At 44.6% G+C, this 20488-nt stretch overlaps 1 protein-coding gene across 3 annotated transcripts in view; it reads left to right on the top strand.

The window, feature by feature from the left end:
• The window catches only part of CYRIA (CYFIP related Rac1 interactor A), a 105034-nt gene that overhangs the window by 52916 nt on the left and 31630 nt on the right, over window positions 1-20488 (top strand). For 2 of the 3 annotated variants that reach the window (XM_035000622.1, XM_035000621.1), the window contains exon 3: window positions 1712-1807. The exons of the other annotated variant lie outside the window; for it this stretch is intronic. The gene's annotated coding sequence lies outside the window, so the exon portion shown is untranslated. The remainder of the gene's footprint in view (window positions 1-1711; window positions 1808-20488) is intronic. 3 annotated transcript variants of the gene reach the window in all.

Genomic DNA, 20488 nt, shown 5'->3' with positions numbered 1-20488 from the left:
ACTCCAACTGCAGTCAAGGTGATTCAGTCACAAGCTATGTTTCCCTTGGTGGCAAACGCGACTTAAGAAATTAGTGAGAGCAGCTGGGGAGGATGCTTACTTACCCAAATGGTTGAATCCAGTGATTTTTTCCCCCCAATTGCCATGGCTTCACTGTTGGCAGCCTGGTTAAGACCAGTGCTTTTGAAATGACTTTGATCAGGAATTAAGTGAATTATGGTGTTAAGCAAGCATTGGGTACTACAGCTGTGAATCTGAACACTGTTTACTACGAAGAGGAATAATGTTTAGAAAATATCCAGGACTTTGAAATCGATCCTGCTGCTTTGTCCTTTTTACAAACTTCTGCGTTTGTACGAAGGCCCTACCCTGACCTGGTCTGGCAATTTTAACGTGAGGCGATAATGCCTCTTAGTGGAGAGCCTATTTAACTGCAAGCCCTTGTATTTGCCCAAAGAAAAACTGGGTTTTGGCAGCATGACATCACTTTCACAATTCTTAAAACTAAACAAGGTACCTGCTTTTGAAGGTCATCGTGAAAATCAAATGAGATAATTTGTGGGCAGCGCTTAAAACAGCACGGAGCCCAGGACTGCCAGTGGCCGTGACCGTGGTCATCTGACAACGAGGATGTGGGGAAGCAGGGGATGACTGAAGTCGTCTTTGGAGTCCCCAGGATTTCAGTTTCAGGGCCTTCTGTGTCAGCTGGGATATGTGGTAGGAAAGGTGACGGAAGCTGCACATCCTCACCTGAGACAGGACTCCCTTCCCGCCGGCCCACCTGCCTGCAAGACCCACTTCCGAAAGCGCACCCATGGTTCAGCCTTACATATTCTCACTGTGCAGGAAATTTGATTCAAAACGGCATCCACGGGGCACCTGGGTGGCCCAGTTGGTTAGTACCTGACTGTTGATTTAGGCTCAGGTCATGATCTCAGGATCCTGAGGTCCAGCCCCATGTGAGGCTCCGCCCTCAGCCGGGAGTTTGCTTAAGATTCTCTCCTTCCCCCTCTGCCCCTCCCTCAGCTCTCTCTCTCTCTAAAAATAAATAAATAAAATATTTCAAAAACAAAGAGGCATCCACAAGTGGGAATTCATGGACCTGAGACATGTTATTTTGTCATGCCTGTCCTTGACCTTGGGCTTCTCCCAGCTCGGCCTCTGAAGCTGATTGGTGGGGCCAAAGGCGGGGCCAGTCACAGGCTTCTCTTTGTGAGGAGTTGCTGGCCATCTCCTCCAAGCCGGTGAGGCAGGCTATTCTCAGAGCCTGCTGCCTGTCTTCAGTTCACTTGTGCATCCCTGAGACTGTAGCTGGCCTTTCAGATGACTCAAATTTTCGTTCTTTCAATTTTCAAGCATAGCATGAGATCCCTGTCTGCTTCTCCATATGCCAGAAACTAGTTACATCTTTTTAAAACTAGGTGAAAGGGGGAAAACATTTCCTCCCTCCCTCTTCCCTCCCTCCCTTCCCTCCCTCCTTCCCTCCCTCCCTCCCTCCCTCCCTCCCTCCCTCCCTCCCTCCCTCCCTTCCTTCCTTCCTTCCTTTCTTCCTTCCTTCCTTCCTTCCTTCCTTCCCTCCCTCCCTCCCTCCCTCCTTCCTTCTCTCTTTCTCTTTCTAAGTAAATGGCTGGGACTCAAGAGATCTTAGATGGATACAGATTTTGGCATTCATGCTGTCACTTCTCCACTCATTTTTTTTTCCATTTATTAGCAAACACGTATTCCCTGAGTGGCCTGCTGTGGATTCAAGCGTAAGTCCTAGCTCCTGTCCTGGAGGTTTTCACCTTCTAGGAAGAGAGGCAGACAGGTAAGCAGGAGTGACTGGAATGGTGGTGGTAGGGTGGTATGTGAGGACTCCAAGGGCTCTGGTGAGAGGCAAAGGGCAGGGGACACCACCCCCCACCCTGGGAATGGGGACAGGCATCAGGACAGGCCCCAGGCCAGTGGAGGATGGGAGTCTGCCGGGCAGAGAACTACCTTGAGAGCAGGTGTAAATGCACATAGGAAAACCAGTCCCACCACTTCATCATAACCAGAAGACTGGGATCTGCCCAGGGACCGCAAAGCTGAGCGTGTGAGAGCTGTCACTCCCAAGACCCTCTCGTCCATCCCCACCGAGAGGGCGTGATCTCAGCAGAGGGACCTGGGGTTGGCTTCCATCCAGCTCTGGGTCTCCCCAGTAGCCAGATGTCCACTGAGAGGTCTCCCTCCCAACTCCACAGCCTCCTTCTGCATGAGACCTTTCCAGTGTTTTCCAGCCCAGACGAATCACCCTTTCTCTTGTACCCCTTTTCCAGAACACTTTCCCTTCACCCAAACCACAGGCCTTCCTAGAACGCTCCATGCTCTACAGTGGGCTTTGAACATGGCTTCTTGCCCTCACTGGATTGTGCTCTCAGACCACTGCAGGGACCGAGTCTTACTGAGCACGGGTCTCTAAAATGAGCGAATGTTCATGTACTTATTCCTTAGACCATTCGTCAACTTTCCAAACTCTATTGAGGACTCTGCTAGGTATTGAGGATCTTAGGGTCGTCGGAAGGAAGAGGTTATTTAAACTTGGGAGCAAGTGGCCAGGGTGAGGAGAGGTGTTGGAATTCTTTGGTGGTGGGCCATCAGCTAAATTATATTGAATATAAATTGATAGCCTGGCACAGCTAGTAGAGTTTTGCCAACTAAACAAAATCTTCGGTTATAGTGGTACTTTCTAGAAATTCTGAAAAAGCTTATTACTTATTCCAGTGAAATGCTGCCATTTCGTGGGCAATATAACTAGACTCCCAGAGCCTTGGGATCTGTATTAACATCATCGCTTTGTCACCTCATGGATTTTTTTTTAAATTTGAAATTTGAAAGCCGAAGGACAGAGCTTTGGTTTTTGCAAATTATCCCCAACCTAGCGCCTTCATGTTACAATTGTACTATTATTATAATTGCAATGAGAGCTGATTTGGGCTTCTAGGGCTGGGGCATGGCAGGTCCTCAATTGCTCCTCAAGTTCCAAAGGGAAGGGGTCTAAATGAGAGCATGTCATATTAGACCTTTGGAGACACGGGAGAGATGAGACCAGGCTGTCCGAGCATTGCTTCGTAGAGCCACTTTGTTGAATATATGAAAATCGTTTGTAGTTTGCGCGCCTATGCGTTTCATGACATTTGCTGCCTCCAGCATACGCAAGCGCTTGAGAACAGCATTCCACCAGATTCCAGAATTACTACTGTTTTTCACAGACTAACGCTCTAGCACTCCATGATGGCCGCAGTGGCCGATTCGGATACAGCATGGAACATTTGAAAGTGCTGGGGGTCTACCATCACTGTCCTTGCCAAATAACTTGAAATCCAAATGGCCTCAAGGAGCAAGACCAGGGCGGCTTTTGCAGAAAGTGTTGTTGGCGTGGAATGCTGTGACTTACATGGAAGGTCCATCCCTGTTGTAATGAACTTAGCTCACGATTTGGCATTAGGTTGCCTGGATGCATATTTGGAAATTGTCGCACATTTTTACTGTATAAAACTCTAGGACTCTGGGGCAGGGAGGAGTTCCCAGCTCATTGAGCCAGTCCTGGTGGGCAACAGAGGATAAGGATGAGGCTCAGAGCCGGGAAATGACTTTCCCCAAGGTTCTGCAGCAAATGAATGGCTAAAATGAGATTAGGACGCAGAGGCCATGGCTCTCTGTGCACTTGGTGGCATTACAGAGGCATCATGGTCAATGTTATGTCCTGTGTCCATTTGGCCTTGGGTGACACGATAGCCATCTGACCTACCCAAGGTGCCAAGCTGCATTTCTGCCCAGGAATGTCCCTGCTCCCGCTCTCTGGTTGCAAAGTTCCTACATAATCAGTCCTCAGCTGATTCTTCTGACCTTCTCTTCCTCCCTCCCTTCCCCTGCCCTCCCCTCCAAAATACACTTTCTCTTTTACAGTTTCATACTGTTCCTCGTTTGGACCATGCTCACTGGACAGCATTTCCCCATCCCCTGCAGTGGCTACTTCTCCCTCATTCTTATGCAAATGGCCGTGTCTGACCAAAATATCTGATGACCTGAGAGCGTCTCCTCCCATGGGATATGGAGGAAAAAACTTAGGTTTTGTTAACAGAGAGCTCCATGGGGTCATGGGAGTTCTGTTCATGAATGAATGACTACATTCATTCCAAATGAACATATGTGAACATATGTGTGGTGTTCCTACTATGTGTCAGGCCCTAGTCTAGGAGTTGAAGGTACATATGTCAGAGATTAAAAAGAAAAATAAAGGAAGTGACTGGGGGTGGGGTGAGGTGAGGAGAAGTGAAATCCAATTTTGGACTGGGTGGTTAGGTTGGGCTCCCCTGAAAAATAAACCCTGAACAGAGACCTAAAGAAAAAAACATGCAGATATATTGGGGGAAAACATTCTAGGTAGAAGGACTAGCAAGTGCAAAGGTCCTGTGGCAGAAAGATACGTGGTAAGTTGAAAAAAAGAAAAGATGAGGAGGCAGAGGTGGCTGAAGCAGAGTGAAGGAGGGGAAGTTGCAGGAGATGAACCACTTTGTGGTACCATCACAGAGGGACTTGTTGACTTTGATAGGGATCTTGTGCCTTACTCTGAGTAAAATAGGACACTGCTAAAAGGATTTAAGCAGAAGGGTGACAGCTGGGAAATCTGTTTAAGGGGCAACTACGATACTCTGGGCAAGAGGTGATGGCTTGTGGCTTGGTCTCGGGCACTGGTGATGAAGGGTGTGAGAAGCAATTGGATTCAAGATACATCTTAAAAGTATAGCTGATGGGATTTGTTAGCTTGGTTATGGGGTATGAGAGAAAGAGAGAAGTCAAGGATAACACCAGCTTTGTTGGACTGAGCATCTGGACACATGGAATTGCCATTGGCTGAGTTGGGGAAGACTGGAACAGGGCAGTTTTAATGTTGGGTATGTTAAGTTTCAGCTGTTTATCACAGTCAAGTAGTCAATTGGATATACGAGTCGGGAGTTCAAGCGAGGGGGGTCAAGGCAACAGGGAAGAATTTGGAAGTCATCAGCATCCATCTCTAAGATGATATTGAAAGCCCTCCCAGATATCAATAACTGTAGGAAGGAGGAGCTCTTCGTCATGGCCGGGAGGACAGAACTCAGACCGGTGGTTGGAACAATAAAAATAACAAGAGTAATAGTGAGTTATGGCAACTACCATTTATGCATCTGGCTGCTTACCTCTGTTGTCTCATTATTTCCAAAAACCACCCTTGAAGAGGTTGAAATAATCTGTGTTTTACTCATATTGAGACTCTGACTCAAGGAGGTGAAGTAAATGTTGTTAAATAACATTTATTAAGACCACCCAGCTCATAAGCTGGCTGAGCTGGGATTCAACCCAAGTCCATGTTGCTGTTGCTATGCTGAGCATCAATCAGGAAGCAGATCACAGCTCAGTTTAAGGAGTTCAAGGGCATGGTCTTTCTCTCATCCTTGCCAAACACCTTTCAGCTGAGAATTTCTACCAGCTCAGCCCCCACCTTCAAGTTAAGCCTGGCCTGAAGATCGGGCACTTCAGGTGCAGGATGAAATAAAGCCCGAGGGGACACAGAGTGCTGCCCATGCCAACAGGGCACACTATGTAAAGCAAGGGGGGACGATTTGAAAAAAAGCATTAGTGATGAGATACAAGACAGAGTCACGCCTCTGCTCTAAACGTCGGCTACAGTTTAAAGCAAAGACATTACCAGGAGGCGCTTGTTGATTTCCTAGTGCCAGAGGTCAGAGGACAATGCCCACCCTCCCCGAGGCAGGTGTTCATGGCACACTGGTCCTCTGCAGGCTCTCCGCTCTGCTGTCCTCTGTGTCAGGCCAGGCCGCAGGCAAGTGAGTGCGGTGGACTCCATCTAGCAGAGTAAGATCTGACTTGTCCAAGGTCTGCAGCTAGTACATGGTACCTTAGAGATCTGAACTAGGCTTTCCAGACCCCCGAGCTCCTGCCTGTCGCACCGCACTGCTTCAGAAGGGAAAGGAGAGAAGGGGCTGGAGGAACCTTGAGAGCGCCTCGTGTCCTCCATCATCCAAGTATCCCCGGCATGCAGTTCCGGGGATGGCCAGCAGAGGGGACCACGCACCCGGGTTTCTCCAGCCCGCTGCCTGAAGCCATGTTGAATGAGCAAATGTCTGCAGCAGACTATGAGATCTACATGTCTCCTTGGCAGGAAATCCTCGAGGAGCACTGCGGGGTTGTGCAAACAGCCTTACAATGTCCGCTTGTGTGTGTGCACTCGGCTTCGCCTGCGTCGCCCACAATGCTCTGTTTTTTTTGGATAATGGGGCTCTGTGGACCCATACGCCTTGTCATGCAAAGGGAGGGACCTGTATTTGTCATAAATGGGCTCTTGTATGATTAATAGCTGGGCGAAGGAGCACGCAGCAGCCGTTCAGCACCCAGCTTCACGTCCTCACTGAGGCGGTGGTCTGAGTCGGCTTTCTTCCCTTGCTCCAAAGCAGCAGTGCAGTATTTATTGCTAAAAGGGAAATGACTTGTTTACGTGGTGGCTGCAGTTTGGGCTACGCACGACAGGAGGTGCAGAAAACTGGCATTTGTTCTCAGGGGCTGACTGCACGCCAGCTGCTTAATCGGCATTCTCTTTATTTCCTCAATAGCAACACTGCAAAGGAAGTATTATAATTTGCATTTTACAGATGAGGAAAACTCTGATTCCGAAGAGTAGCAGGACTTGCCCAAGGTGTCCAAAGCACATGGTATTCCCATTAAACGACTCTCTTTCCTTTTCAGTGTGGTCCATGGTCCACACACTTGAAGATGCCTTCCTCGTCCTGTCTGGCTGCCCATACACTGAAATCGGTGATTTTAAAACAAATGAGGAATTTCCATTCCCGGACTTTGGTGTGTTTATAGTACCTCCTGGAATTATATGCAAAAAAAAAGTGGGTCTGTGTGGGTGTGTGCATTTTTCTGAGAAGGCTGATTTACATCAGATTCTCGAAGTCATCTGCGATCATATTTCTATTTGGGGACATGCTTCTTTTTCTCTGACCTCTTCCTTTTACCGGTGACTGTTTTCTCTATTGAATGTATTCAAAGCTGACATCTCACTGTTGTAGCTATGCGGAGACGGCTCTTGTCACACTTTCGAGCAGACAGAAGTGAGGAGGGCTGTGTGCTGTGCTGGACCTGGGCTTGGTGCTCGGTGGGGCGGAGGAGGAAGGAGGGAGTGAAATGGGTAACATTCTGAAAATGAAGAAGACATAGCCCTTGAAAGAATTCACAGCAAGGAGGGTTGTTTACTCAGCCCGGGAGTCAGGTAGGAGGTTTCTGAGAGGAAATGCTATTTGATTTGGGTCTTGAAAGATAGACAGAACATCGGCAGGCAGAGGAGAGGGGAAGGGCATTCCAGGCAAAGGGAATAACATAAGCAAAGGGGGGGGGGGGAGGCAAGAAGGAGGCCAGAGCTGTTGGCACTGTCCATATTCTGGTGTGACCAAAGTACATAGCGTTCGAAGGAGCTGAAACTTGAAAGGGATCTCTGGGTCAGATTTTATGGTCCTGAATACCATGTAAAAAAAAAAATTGTACTTATCTTAATTTGACAGCCAGCTTGGAAAACATTTATGCTAAAATACGCCCTCCTTCCCCAGCTAACCCCACGTCCCACTCAGCCATGGAGTCTGCCTCGGGAAGCAGCTCCTTGCACAAGAGCCACATATCCCAGTGCTCAGCCAACCCGCCCCACCCACCTCTCCCGTCCCAGCCCAGGTTGGTGGCCTCGATCACTTACTTGGGGTTCAAGCCAGGGATTTTATTTGAAAATGTTAGTTTGGTCTTCCATGAACAATACTTTGAAATCAAGCCGATGGCTGTCTTCAGAAACTGGAAACAAAAGCAGAACCACTCCTACCTCTGAGATTTCAAGGGAGGTTTTCAGGCCCTTAGATGCCCTTCATGCTTGAGATTTCATGGACCATGCCAATCTCCATTGGCTTCAAATTCTTCAAGTTTCTAGTATGTGAAATGGCTTTTGTTGGTCTTTTTGGCACTTACATAATTTTTGACATCTCCCCCCAAATAAATTTGACCTGGGAAGTAATATCCCGAATGCTTTGACATGTCAATTCCAAGTCTCCTTGGGTATACAGGTGGGCCCCAGTTTAAGAAAACTCAGCATCTGAAAACCTAGACTTGCAAATCAAGTCAACCCACGGCACTGGGGTGGGTGGGATTCTCCAGGGGGCTTTCACTTCCCAGAAGGATTTCTTCCAATAGCACCTCCCTGTGCATCAACCTGCTAGGTCATATTTTACCACCTGACAGTGAACTATGGAGGCAAAGAAACTTCAAGCACAAATCTGTGATGCAGCTGCCCATGGAATGAAAACCAGGCAGAGACGAGGGGAAATCTTCTCTTTTTTTTTTTTAGTGTTATATTGTAATATAACAGAAATGGAAGAGATTTAATCCTCCAGCAATCGTTTTGCACGTGACATTTCCTGTGACATGCTCCGGAGACTAGTACGTGATCTGAGGTGCTTGGAGTATCTGGTGTTACATTAGTGGGGGTGGGAGGGTTGGGGAGAGTGACTCAGGCGATAAGGAGATACTGCGGTGAAGGGGAGGCACGGAGAAGGGTGGGTCTCGGGGAGATGAGAACGGTTAAGTGGATAGTTTGGGGAAGAAAATGGATCTGTGGAGTATAGTAGGTGCAGAAATCTCAGATGACACTCGGGTTTCTGGCTCATACAATTAGTTGAATGATGATGCTTTTCACTGAACAATGGAGGGGAGGGATATTTGCAGAGGATATTAAAACCCAAACCCAAATCGCTGTGCTTTCAGGAAATTCACTTAGGTTTGCAGGCCTGGAGTTGAGGAGGAAGGTCCAGTTTGGGGCTAGGGATTGAGAAGTCTTCAGCATATGGGCAAAAATTGGGAGTCGGAGGGTGTCACCTGAGAGGGCGGGAAAGGTATGAAGAGAGACAACTGGAGACCGACATTTAAAGGTTCGATGGAGGGAAGTGGAAACTTGAGAAGGAACACTCAGGGAGAGGAGGGAGGAGCAGAGATCAGGGAGCAGAGTCAGGGAGGCGGTTTTGATCCAGAGCACATGCGCCAGGACTCAGCTCCTCCCTCAGAGGGGGGGGGGGGGGGCGTGTGCTTGTTGAGCTACTTACCTGAGAAGGAATTCTGGAAAAAGGAGATTTGTAATCCAAGAGAATGGACAGTGTTTAATCTAAATCACTGATGGTCTGGACAGCCCAAATTTTAAGTAACTTCTTGGTGTTTCCTTTCAGTTTCTAGACTGAACTGAGGCCATCCCAGAAAAGTCAAGGAACTACCCCACGAAAGGCTTTTCCAAGACTAACGCTTAGGTCCCCAGGCTGCTGGCTCTGCAAGGGGTCACTTCCCCTTTGAAATTAAGCAGAACTGGCCTGGGTGGGCTGAGACTGTCAGCCCTCCTCCTCGGTCAGGGGCAGACTGATCAACCTGTTTGCTCACAACCATGTTCTTGATTTCACAAGTGAAAGGGAACAAATTCACTAATGACTTCCCAGCGGCGGGCTGGTCCAGAGCAAAGCCCCAGCTTGATTGTTTCCATATTCACGAACATTTGAAACTGGGGGGCGGGGGGCATGTTGACTTCCGTTCCCTAAAAAAGAATCGGATTTTGCCCTCGTTTCTTGGAGGCTTTTTGCTGCTTTAATATTGGTGTTTATGGGGAAATTAGCTATGATGAGGTAATAGTCTATTTTAGAAAACTGAACTCAGATACTGAAAGGGCTCTTTTAAACCTGCATTTAATCGTTGCGTTCCATAGTGGTCTCTTGGTTTTTTGTTGTTTTGTCGTTGTTCTTGTTGTTGTTGTTTTGAGAATTCCCACGGATTGTCTTACGACTGGACTCTAGTAGTTTGTATTCCACGGGAACCGCCAAGCCCTTTTGAGGGACATCGTGGTATTAATGATCGATGAGAATATTCAAGGCATTTTCCCAGTCGAATGACATCACTTGTAGTGTTGAAACGTTTTGAAAACACATTTTAGCCATTAACTCATTTTTATTGTCAGATGAAAGTGCTTTAACAGACTCACTCTACTTCAGTTTTCCTCCTTCATCTCAGAATGAAATCATCTGTTGGATTCTTGGCAACCCGTTCGGCAACACAACGGAGAACCTTACGGCTTCGTTACCGAAGTGGCAGATGGGGAAGGGCATTCCAGCCCAGCCCAGCTATCTAAAATCGCTAACCTGGCTTAGCAGATTCCGGCTCCTGGAATTTATAAGCTGAGCTACGTCATTCCGTTGGTGCATTTTGTCCCCCCGCCCCAAGCAAAACAGGTGCTTATTTTGTTTAGGCAAGGCACCTTTATTTCAGTTGAGAGGTATTTTTTTTAAAGCCACCTATTTTGTATCTAATGAATTGCAGGCTGATGGTTAACTGGTTTTGCTTTTAATTCAAAGCAGTCAGGTCGTGTAAATGGTGTGCCGGGGGGTTCTGTGGTGACCAGAGAAAGTGTCTGGGAGCCCTGTGAATAGCAGACTATCACAGCACAGACTATCATTCCTCCTGGGACATCTCCGTGAAAGCTGCTGATGGTTCATGGGCGGCAAGCCAGAGGGGTTGTTTTGCTTTGCAGGGCAGTGTGGGGAGCCCACAAGCCTCTGGTGTCATGGGCAGCCCCTGCCATCCTGGTCCTTGTCATGATTTCTCCAGCTTTGAACCTTGTTGATCAGGTTGAAAGGTAGATTATCTTACTAGCCCTCCTAAATTCACAGACAGCCCCTAAAGCCGGAGCTGGTCTGCTTTTCTCTGTTCTGCTGGGGGACATCTCGGGGCGCTGTTGTAGTTAGTAGGTCAGACTCCAGATAAAACTACGTAAGGCCCATAGCAGGATCCAGCTGGAGGCCCTGGCGTGAGAGCCGAGACCAGGCTCCCCTTGGAGCTCTGCTCCCGAGTCCAGGCAAGTAACTGACCAGGTTAGCAGTTCTGAGATTTTTTTAATTTCAGTAAACCAGTAAAATTTCAAAACAAACTTTGGGGATTTAGGATGCAACTGTCACCTTTGCTTTGTAAAATAAATAAAAAAACGCTGCTGCATAAACATGTTTGAATAGCTTTAGCTTTCTGCAAGCCTCATGACATAGCCTTTATTTTTCATGTTTTGCCCTAGACTAATGATGCTTTGGAACCACAGGGCAGAGCAGTTAAGGATTGCTTATTTTTTTTAGTGTTAACTGTGTTCTAGGCCCCGTGCTAAGTGCTGGGCGTACAGTAAGGTATAAAAACAGCCCTGCCCAAGAAGACGGGACCTTGAGAGAGCTAAGGGAGAAAGCGTGTAATCACTCGCGGTCCAGGCTGATAGGCACCGTGACATAGTCAACACAGCATGTTGGATGAACGGAGAGAGGTAGAGCTCACTCGAGGGACGGGATTTTGTTTTACCTGAGGTGGGGTCAAAGAGTAGGGAGGAGTCAGGGGGCTCCTTCTGAAGGCCCTGGTTTCCAAACTCATACTTCAAAGGGAATTCCAGGGAGGCACTTGCCAAAACTAGTGCTTAGAGGTCACATGGAATTGGATTCCAGACCCTGCTCTGCCACCTGTGGGCTTGAGAAGGTTTCTAAATCTTGAAGATTATTTCTTTATCTCTAAAATTGAGATAATAACTGTTCCTACCTCATATGGTTGTTGTAAAAATTAAAATATGCTAATAAACGAGAAGCTCTCATCACTATGGCCTGCAAAGCATTAAAAAATGTTAGTTGTTATAATAATTGGAAGCAGAAGGAGAAGCATGTGCAAGGGCCCTGAGGCAATAAAGCGCAGGGCTCCTTTAGAGAAACACAGGGTGTGGGGGGAATGTAGGGTCCCTGGATAGGGAGGAAGACAGGGGACAGAGGAGATGAGCAGAGGCCAGAGGTCAGGTTCTGTGCTCAGTGCATGTATCTGAATGCATTCTATCCTGCAGGCACTGGGAAGCAGTGGAAGCCTATTAAGCAAGGAAGTAACATAATCAGATTTGTGCTTAGAGAGAGGGTGCTGCCAGTCGTATGGAGATGAATGGCAGGGTAACAAGACGAGTCAGGAAGATCGGTCTGGGGGTATTTGCTGGATGCAGGCAAGTTCTGCTGAGTGTGTCAGAATTAGGATAATCAAGGGAGGGGCAGAGAGAAGTGTGCACAATTGTATGAACCATCCATGGGGATGTCCCTGTTAGGTTGCCGATTAGCACATTCTGGTGAGATCTTACGGACTTGGAGCAGAAACCCTCCAGTGGCAACAACACACTGCACTGTACTTTTTATGTCTTAAAGAATGGATTGGATGTCCCATTTACTTTTTGTGTTGGTGGATGGAGCATGAGATCGAGAGGCAGGCTATCTCCATTCTGGTCCCTTCTTTGGCCCTAATGTGTTTTGGGTCCTTGAGCAAGTGCTTTTTTGTAAAAATAGAAGCTATAAAAAGATGATCCCAGTTCTAATATAGGATATATTGTGATGACATTTGAGACTCTGGATCAGGAAGTCCAGAATCCATCTGGAAGACTTAGGGAAAGACACTACACCTGACCTGTGAGTTCTGGTCTGTAAAATGGGTCCAATAATACCTTTTCTACATTTGACACATGCTGATGTTGAGGGTGAATGTGGCCAGACACCTTTCTGACAAAGGTGTGATATTATATGAATATATGTCATTGTTGTGTTTGTGATTGGTCTGTGGCTTGTCTGCTGTGCTGCAGAAGAATGTTAGGATCAACCAGGACTTCTTATGTCGCAAAATATTGATTTCTTTTAAAAAAAAGATTTTATTTATTTATTTGATAAATAAATAAAAGAGAGAGAGAGAGAGAGAGAGCAGCAGAGGGAGAGGGAGAAGCAGGCTCCTCGCTGAGCAGTGAGTCTGATGTGGGGCTCAATCCCAGGACCCTGAGATCATGACCCGAGCCCAAGGCAGATGCTTAACCTACTGAGCCACCAGGTGCCACCAGTCACCCACGAAGTCTTTGATTTCTTAAAATCTTTGCACCAGGGACAGGGATGTTAAGTATTTTAGATTCTGGAAGGTATTGGCTCATTCCAAATGCTAACAAAACCCATCCCTTCTGATAGAGGCATTGGGCATTTGTCATCTTAGACCTTAAGGAAAAAAATATTAGAAGGTAAAACCCGGCAGGGCTACTGTTTTATCTATTTTTTTCCTCACCTTCTGTTCTTATTGATAAAGGTGATCTTGGCTTTGGAATTCTCCTTTCAAATAGTCTTAGTTACTAAAGAAATCTTCTGAGGGCCTATTCTCTAATCAAGAAAATTGGCGTTGGAATTCTGGTGGATGCAGGAAAAGGTCAGCATTCACAATAATGTCTGCACCCTGGGCCTGAGTCCTTTGTTATGTCTTACTTACAGTAAACAGATTAATTTCCTCACAAACTATGACCACATTTTTTAAAAGCAAGCTCAGATTGGTTTTATTTGGTTTTACACTCTGGGAATACAGCTAATGCTATTATTCAATTTTTCCTTCCAAACAAAAACAGAGTTCCAAATTATACACACACACACACATACACACACGTGTATGTGTGTGTATGTGTGTGTGTGTGTCCTTTAATTTTCTCCTCTCTTTTGGAACTGGAAATGTTAGCAGAGAAATATTTTTTAAGAGTCTTTGTTTTCTACTGAGGAAGCTTAAAGCTAACTCCCAATGGAAATCATTTTGCGCCCAGAGCCAAGAAAGTAGTCATAGAAAATACCACATGCACATCCCAAATTGTCGCCCATGGGAGATGAGGGCCTCCCTTGGCAGGGACATGTGGGCCTGTCTCTACAGTCATTGTTAACACTCCTACAGTGACTAGAGAAACGCCTTCATTCTAGACTACTTGGGGAAAAAATGCGAAAGAACCCATTTCAAAATTACATAGCAGTAAAAGAACCTTGAGGAATAAGCCCTCTGTATTTGGAAGACTTGATGAGTCACCCAGCTTGTGCCTTTTGCTCTCCTCTCATCCCTAAATCCCACCCCCTCCACCCCCCAGCTGGGGGGCTTCTCTTGGCCAGTCCAGATCCATAGGGTGCTTCATGCTCTCAGGACAGCTCATTTCTATTAAGCCAGCTTTTCTGGGACACTCCACCTGCCATGGTTTTCACGTCCCTCCCTATCTATGGCACTGAGCAGTGCTCATGTGAAACAGGCCACTTTGGAATGGAACAGAAACTGTGGACCCTCTTCCAAGAAGAGAGAGTGCATCCGTGTGATAGCAGGTTAGCCTGCATGCAGTTTCCACAGCTCATGGACTCCCAAAGTCCCCAGACAGAGGCCACCTAAGGGTCTGGTGCTCCAGGTCTCCTCCTGTGGGGAAGAGAGCATAGACTTCGGGGTCCCAGACTCTCAAAGTCAAAGATGATTTTATCTTTTATTCTCCTGCAGGGCTCAGAAAGATGCTTTCACCACCTGAACCTCTTTTTCTTCCAATAAACATGAAGATAATTATAGTGAACTCAAGGGTTGCTATGAGTTTTGAGTGAACTAAAATGTGTGAAAGCTCAAGCATAGCACCACGCACACAGTAGGCACTCAATAAACTGTGGATGTTCTTGTCCCTCTCGTGTATAGTAGTAATATAATAATAAGCTATAGGGGCGCCTGGGTGGCTCAGTCATTAAGCGTCTACCTTCGGCTCAGGTCATGATCCTGGGGTCCTGGGATCGAGCCCCGCATCGGGCTCCCTGCTGGCAGGAAGCCTGCTTCTCGGTCTCCCACCCCCCCTGCTTGTGTTCCCTCTCTTGCTGTCTCTCTGTCTGTCAAATAAAATCTTTAAAAATAATAATAATAAGCTATAATTCTTCTGATTGGTTATTAATATGTACCAAGTACATACTGTTATTTTTACATTCAGTTAACATTTTTGAGCACTTACCATTTATCAGAAATGTGTTATATGCTTCCTGGGTGGATCACATTCTTAAGCCTGTTGCTATCTCCCTAAATAGAATATGGATCCCCTGAGTGCTGAGGCCATGCCTTCTGTCATTGCATACCCCACCCCCATGTGCCTTGTATAGTCAGGGTGTTCAATGAGTAATTGACTAAATCCCTCCAGTAGTTATTACAGGTGTCTTTTTTTTTAATTTTAAAAACAAAGTTGGGGGAGGAGGAAGGGGAGAAAGTTTCCACCAAACTGCTATCAGATTCCCTTGTCTTGGGATAGGAGTTTCCTTTTTCCTTTTATTTAGATAGGTCACTGTCATCAAGAGAATCAGTGTTGAGGAAGGCCAACACTGGAAGGAACCAAGTCTCCTGGGACTGAGTGGGCAATAATCCTAACTTCCTCTTCTTTAGATTGCTGGCAAATCTATACGTTACCCCTTTGTCTTTTGGCACTTCATTCTTTTTCTTTTTCTTTTTTTTTTAAGTTATGTTGACATTTTTTTTTTACCTTTTTATTTATTTATTTATTTTTATTATTATGTTATGTTAATCACCATACATTACATCATTAGTTTTTGATGTAGTGTTCCATGATTCATTGCTTGCGTATAACACCCAGTGCTCCATGCAGAACGTGCCCTCTTTAATACCCATCACCAGGCTAACCCATCCTCACTTCATTCTTTTTCAATGGAGATGTTTCATGAGTCACTTTGGCAGGGTTTTCTTCATTAGATATTTATGTTTTTCTTGGACTTTATGCTATATTTATGAAATTGGACACAATCATAGACACAATCATTTGGTTAAAATTTGCAGTTTTCAATGATTTTTCTAACATTTACTAAAAGAGTGACCTAGTTGTTCCTATTTTCAGAAGCATTTGTATATGCTTGGAATTTTTATGTTGGAAATGGCTAATAATGTATACAGGTTTATCTGAAGACCCCAACCTCTAATTATTACAAACTTGCATAAATATTGTTTTTCTGAAAATTTTGGGTTTTTATAAGGATTTATATTTTTTCAATCAGCTTCTATATTTAATTTTAATAATCCTAAATTTTCTGATCCTTAGAAAATGTATCTTTCTCCTAGGTATATTTTGAAGATAAAATAAGAAAAATATATCTAAACTACAGTATTTGGCACATAGAAAAATATCTTGCGGTGTTAACTATTAATGCCTTTAAATATTGACCTAGTGATAGTGAAAGTGATTTGCATAAAGAAACATGGATCTCACGAGACCAAGCATGAAAGATGAAGAGAAATGGAATTTATATAAGTCAGGGGATATTATACTTCTTTGATTCTCTGAATATCTTAAACCATAAAATGACTTGTAATGTTGAATAATTGTAGCTGATATTTGCATGGCATTTTACAGTATACACAATCTTTTCACGCCCATTTCATTTAGTCCTTGCAAGAACATCATGCAGAAGATATTATTATATGACCATTATGTAAGATGAGGAACCCAGGACTCAACAGCTGAAATGAATTGCTCTAGAATAATGGGAGAATTGGATGGTGCTTTATATTTGTGCAGCTCTTTCAAATTTTCCTGGGTGATCTCCTTCATCTACTACTTACGGTGTACATCTTTTGAGAACACCAGTTGGCCATATTGTTATTTTGAGCTACTCTGTGCTTCACATCCTCAAGACTATGTCTTAATCTTTTTCCGTGAATCCTAGCTTACAATGCCACGGGAAAACAGGTCCAGCCAATAACTAAGGCCAACATGCGAAGAACCCAGTAGACCTTTGCTTTGGTAGAGAAAGGGTAGTCCTGGAAAATCCAGCCGTGGAAGAAGACTGGTGCCTCTAAGAGCAAAGGGCCATCCAGAGTGGTAATTGATGAGAGCCACCTTCCAATGCTATCCTCTAAAAGCAAGAGACCTCCCAAGTAAAAGAGTCAGAGAGTGTATTTGCAGGGCCCACCCCTTAATAAGGTCTTACCCAACTTGATACACCTTTCCTTTCTCTTCATCCGATAGCCAAGACCTTGTTCTCTTCCCTTGCTGCACCTCTACCAGACTCTCCTCGCACAAATGAATTCAGATCTCACAACACTCAGGTGCACACTGTAGCTATAGCAAGTCCCAGGAAGGCTTCACTTCAAGATGATCTCCGAAGATGTCAAAAGAGTTGTGTGTGTGTGTGTGTGTGTGTGTGTTTAAAGTAAGCCTACACCTCACAATATAGACAACATACCCTTTAAGTAATAAACATGCTCTATACATTATTACTTGACCTCTTTTATGCCTGGAATCCCTCTTACCATCCTCTTTTGTGACTTCTATTTCTAGTATTTTAGTACTTTAGCATCTACATTTTTGGCTATACTTCTCTCCTTCAAAATGGTTCTCCTCCCCCTGTTGCATTACCGGGGAGAATTTTCCTGTTCCTGGAACTTATATAAACAACTTCTTTCCTTATAGAAACTGCCAAGAATCATCATCAGAATCACCATCATTTTAAGGGACTCAGGTTAAGGTCCTCCTAGGAGATGCAGAGCTCCTGCTGAGTTTCTGTATTTGTTCTGATAGAAGTTCCCACACCATAGGGGAGAATGGCAGGTAGCTGGCATCCCTTGGGACAGACCCAAATACAACGTGGAAACCAGAATTCCCGCTTTCTCAAGCACAGCCCCGGACTGCCTGCCAAGCTGTTCTGCCACTCATTCAGCTGCGAAACCACTTCTGTGCCCGTGGGAGCTGGGATCCTTGGCTCCTCCTCAGATATGAATGACTTCCTCTGTCTACTCTTAGCCAGAGGAGATTTCTCTTTGTCTCAGCTGCCTCTTAGCTATGATCAATTTTTCCTTTTTCTTTTTAATCCAAAAAAAACCAAAAAAAACTCTACTTCTTCATCATAACCCATTTGTTTTTATTTTCTGGACACCAAATCTTGAAAGAGACCATTTTTTCTCCTTTGCTTTGGCCGGCAAAAGCTTAGGTCAAAATTGAACACTCATCTGCAGTAAACATGAAGACCTTGAGGCCCAGATGTCCTATAATTCACATGTTCCTTGCCTCTCTATCTTCATCTTCCTGTTCTACTTTTTTTTTCTCTTCTCCCCGCTTTTGCTATGTAAGTATTTGCATTCTCTAATAGCGTATAATAACTTATCTTACGTTCTTTTATTGAACAAGATAAAATATTTTTTAAAAATCTTCATATGAATGAATTAAACCATCTCACTCGTAATGTGCTGCATAGAGATGTATTTTCTATGCAGTGAGGAGTTATTTGCAAAGACTGCAGAGTCACTGCCAGGAGGATATGGCTGGGGCAGTGGTGGAAACCCCACAGATGAAGGTCCCTTCCAAGTGGACTCTGGGGTCTCTTCTCAGTGACCGTCTGTGTGATGTTAACTCACTTTGAAGACCTGAAATCAGAATACACTTCCATGAATTCTTAGTGACCTTGAAGAGGAGCAAGAAGTATCAAATCTTTCTGTACTTATTCAAAGAGTGTATATGGAAATGCAGGTTCCACAGGATTGGACTTCACCCCTAATACTACATAATGTCCCAAAGTCATCATTCCAGACAGTTCCTTTTGGGTATCTGAAACATCTAGAATACTGGGAGTTCCTTAATTGACCGCAGTTGATGTTAGAATCATGTTGCAGTGTTTGACCATATCAGCCAGCCAGCTGAAATGACCTCTTGAACAGATAGAATTCTGTAGCTGGCTGATATTTGAGTGTGTCTATTACTAATTTTAAAGGCTTGACATACTTTCTGCCCAGGTAGTCTGACAGTAAAATCACGTACAAGACAAAGTTTTAGGAAGGAGCTAAATCCATTCACGTCTCTTGTGACACATTAATAGCACAAAACAAGGAAAATCAAGAATATTTAACTTCCATTAAGCCATTTTATGTGAAAGTTGGGACTGCTACTAAACAGTAGAATCATCTTCCTACCAGAAATGTCTCTGGGTCTGAATTAGAATTGTTCATTAAGCTGGATACAGATTCTTTCCAAGAGACCCAGGAGGGTTTGTGAATATTGCCCAGTGGCAGGGATGGACTACACCAGTTCTAAGCTTTAATTTGGCAGAATCTACCTCATACAGAGCTTTGCTCAAAAATATCTTAAATAGAAATGTGCATAAAGGCACAGGAAGAAGAGAAAAATGACAGAAAGAATAGGGAAGATTCTTCTGGAAGAGAGAAGCATGCTGTTTGCTGCCCAGTGCACGTGTGCGGGTGTGTATCTCTGTACACACCACACCACACACACACACACACACACACACACACACACACGTACGCACATGCCCAGATACATGTCTCAAGATGGCAGAAGTCTAAAATGTATCTTGTCCAACCTTCTGCCCAACACATAATTCACTTCTATAATATTTTTACAGGCTGATGGAGAACATTTCTACTTCAACACTGCCAGTTATAGGAAGCTCACTATTTCACAAAGCAAATCCCTCGATATTCAGATGACTGGAATGGTTAAATTTTTTCTTTCATGACATTGAATGAAGATCTTCTTCAGTTATTTCTTCAGTGACCCCAGCTCTCTTCCCTAGAGCTGCATACAACCTATTAACCCATCTTGCATAGGATAATCCTAAATAAGTATTTGAAGGCTGTTATAATCATGATAATGATGATGGTTGTAATTGTCATCATCATTATCCATACCAGCAGTACATAACATTTCTTGAGTACTTCCTGTAAATTGCAAAGCATTTTATATTTTGATCTCATCAATCCTCAGGACTCAATGAAATAGATACATTTCAAAAATACATTTTACAGATGAGAAGACTGAGGTTGGAGAGATTAAGCAGCTTGTCCTGGCTAACAGAGGTAGCAGGACGCAGAACTAGGATTGCAATCAGGCTTCCCCAGGCTCTTTTCTAGCTTCACATTAGTGGCCTATTCCATGGATGATGTGTGCAGGTGTTTTCTCAGGGGAGGATTATGAGGACTAAAATATCACGTTCTGCATCCAGGGGAACTGCTGGCTACATACTGTCTCACACAAAGCACTCTCCACTCCTCACATCTTTCGTATAGTGGTATATTTTTAGGAATTCCTGTATCAGCATAAACACTGTCTGAAGCCCCGTGCACAGAAAACTGCAGCCCTGCGGTTTTCTTTTACTGGTCCAATGATTTTTCAAGTTGATCCTTTACAAACTGAGGTGTCTGAGTCACGAGGTAGAGAAATGCCTTCCAAAGAGCACAGCACCCAGCATCAAACTGTGGCTCCATGAATATGTGCCAAATGAATGAATGGACCAGTGGCCTCCTGAAAAAGATAGTTTAATGTCTAGAGCTGAGAGCAGTAGAAATTTTGCTGATTACCTAGTAAAACTATGTTTTCCCTATTCTTTTTTGTTAAGTTGGGATTGCAAATATATATCACATCTGTATTTCTCTGTTGGTTTGATCCCCTCATGCAATTACACTGTCATTTCTTTGAAAATAACTTTTTGGATTAATATCAATATTTTTCATTTTTGCACTTCATGAAGTAGCCAATCTTGTTCCCACTGAAATGTCAAATTACAAGAGTTTCTGACTTGCCAGGAAGTTG

Source organism: Mirounga leonina, unplaced genomic scaffold, assembly GCF_011800145.1.
Source record: "Mirounga leonina isolate KUSES-001 unplaced genomic scaffold, KU_Mleo_1.0 Mir_125, whole genome shotgun sequence".
In the NCBI taxonomy this organism is placed as follows: domain Eukaryota; kingdom Metazoa; phylum Chordata; class Mammalia; order Carnivora; family Phocidae; genus Mirounga; species Mirounga leonina.
Note: the sequence above shows the minus strand (reverse complement) of the source record. Positions and strands in the feature narration are given on the sequence as shown.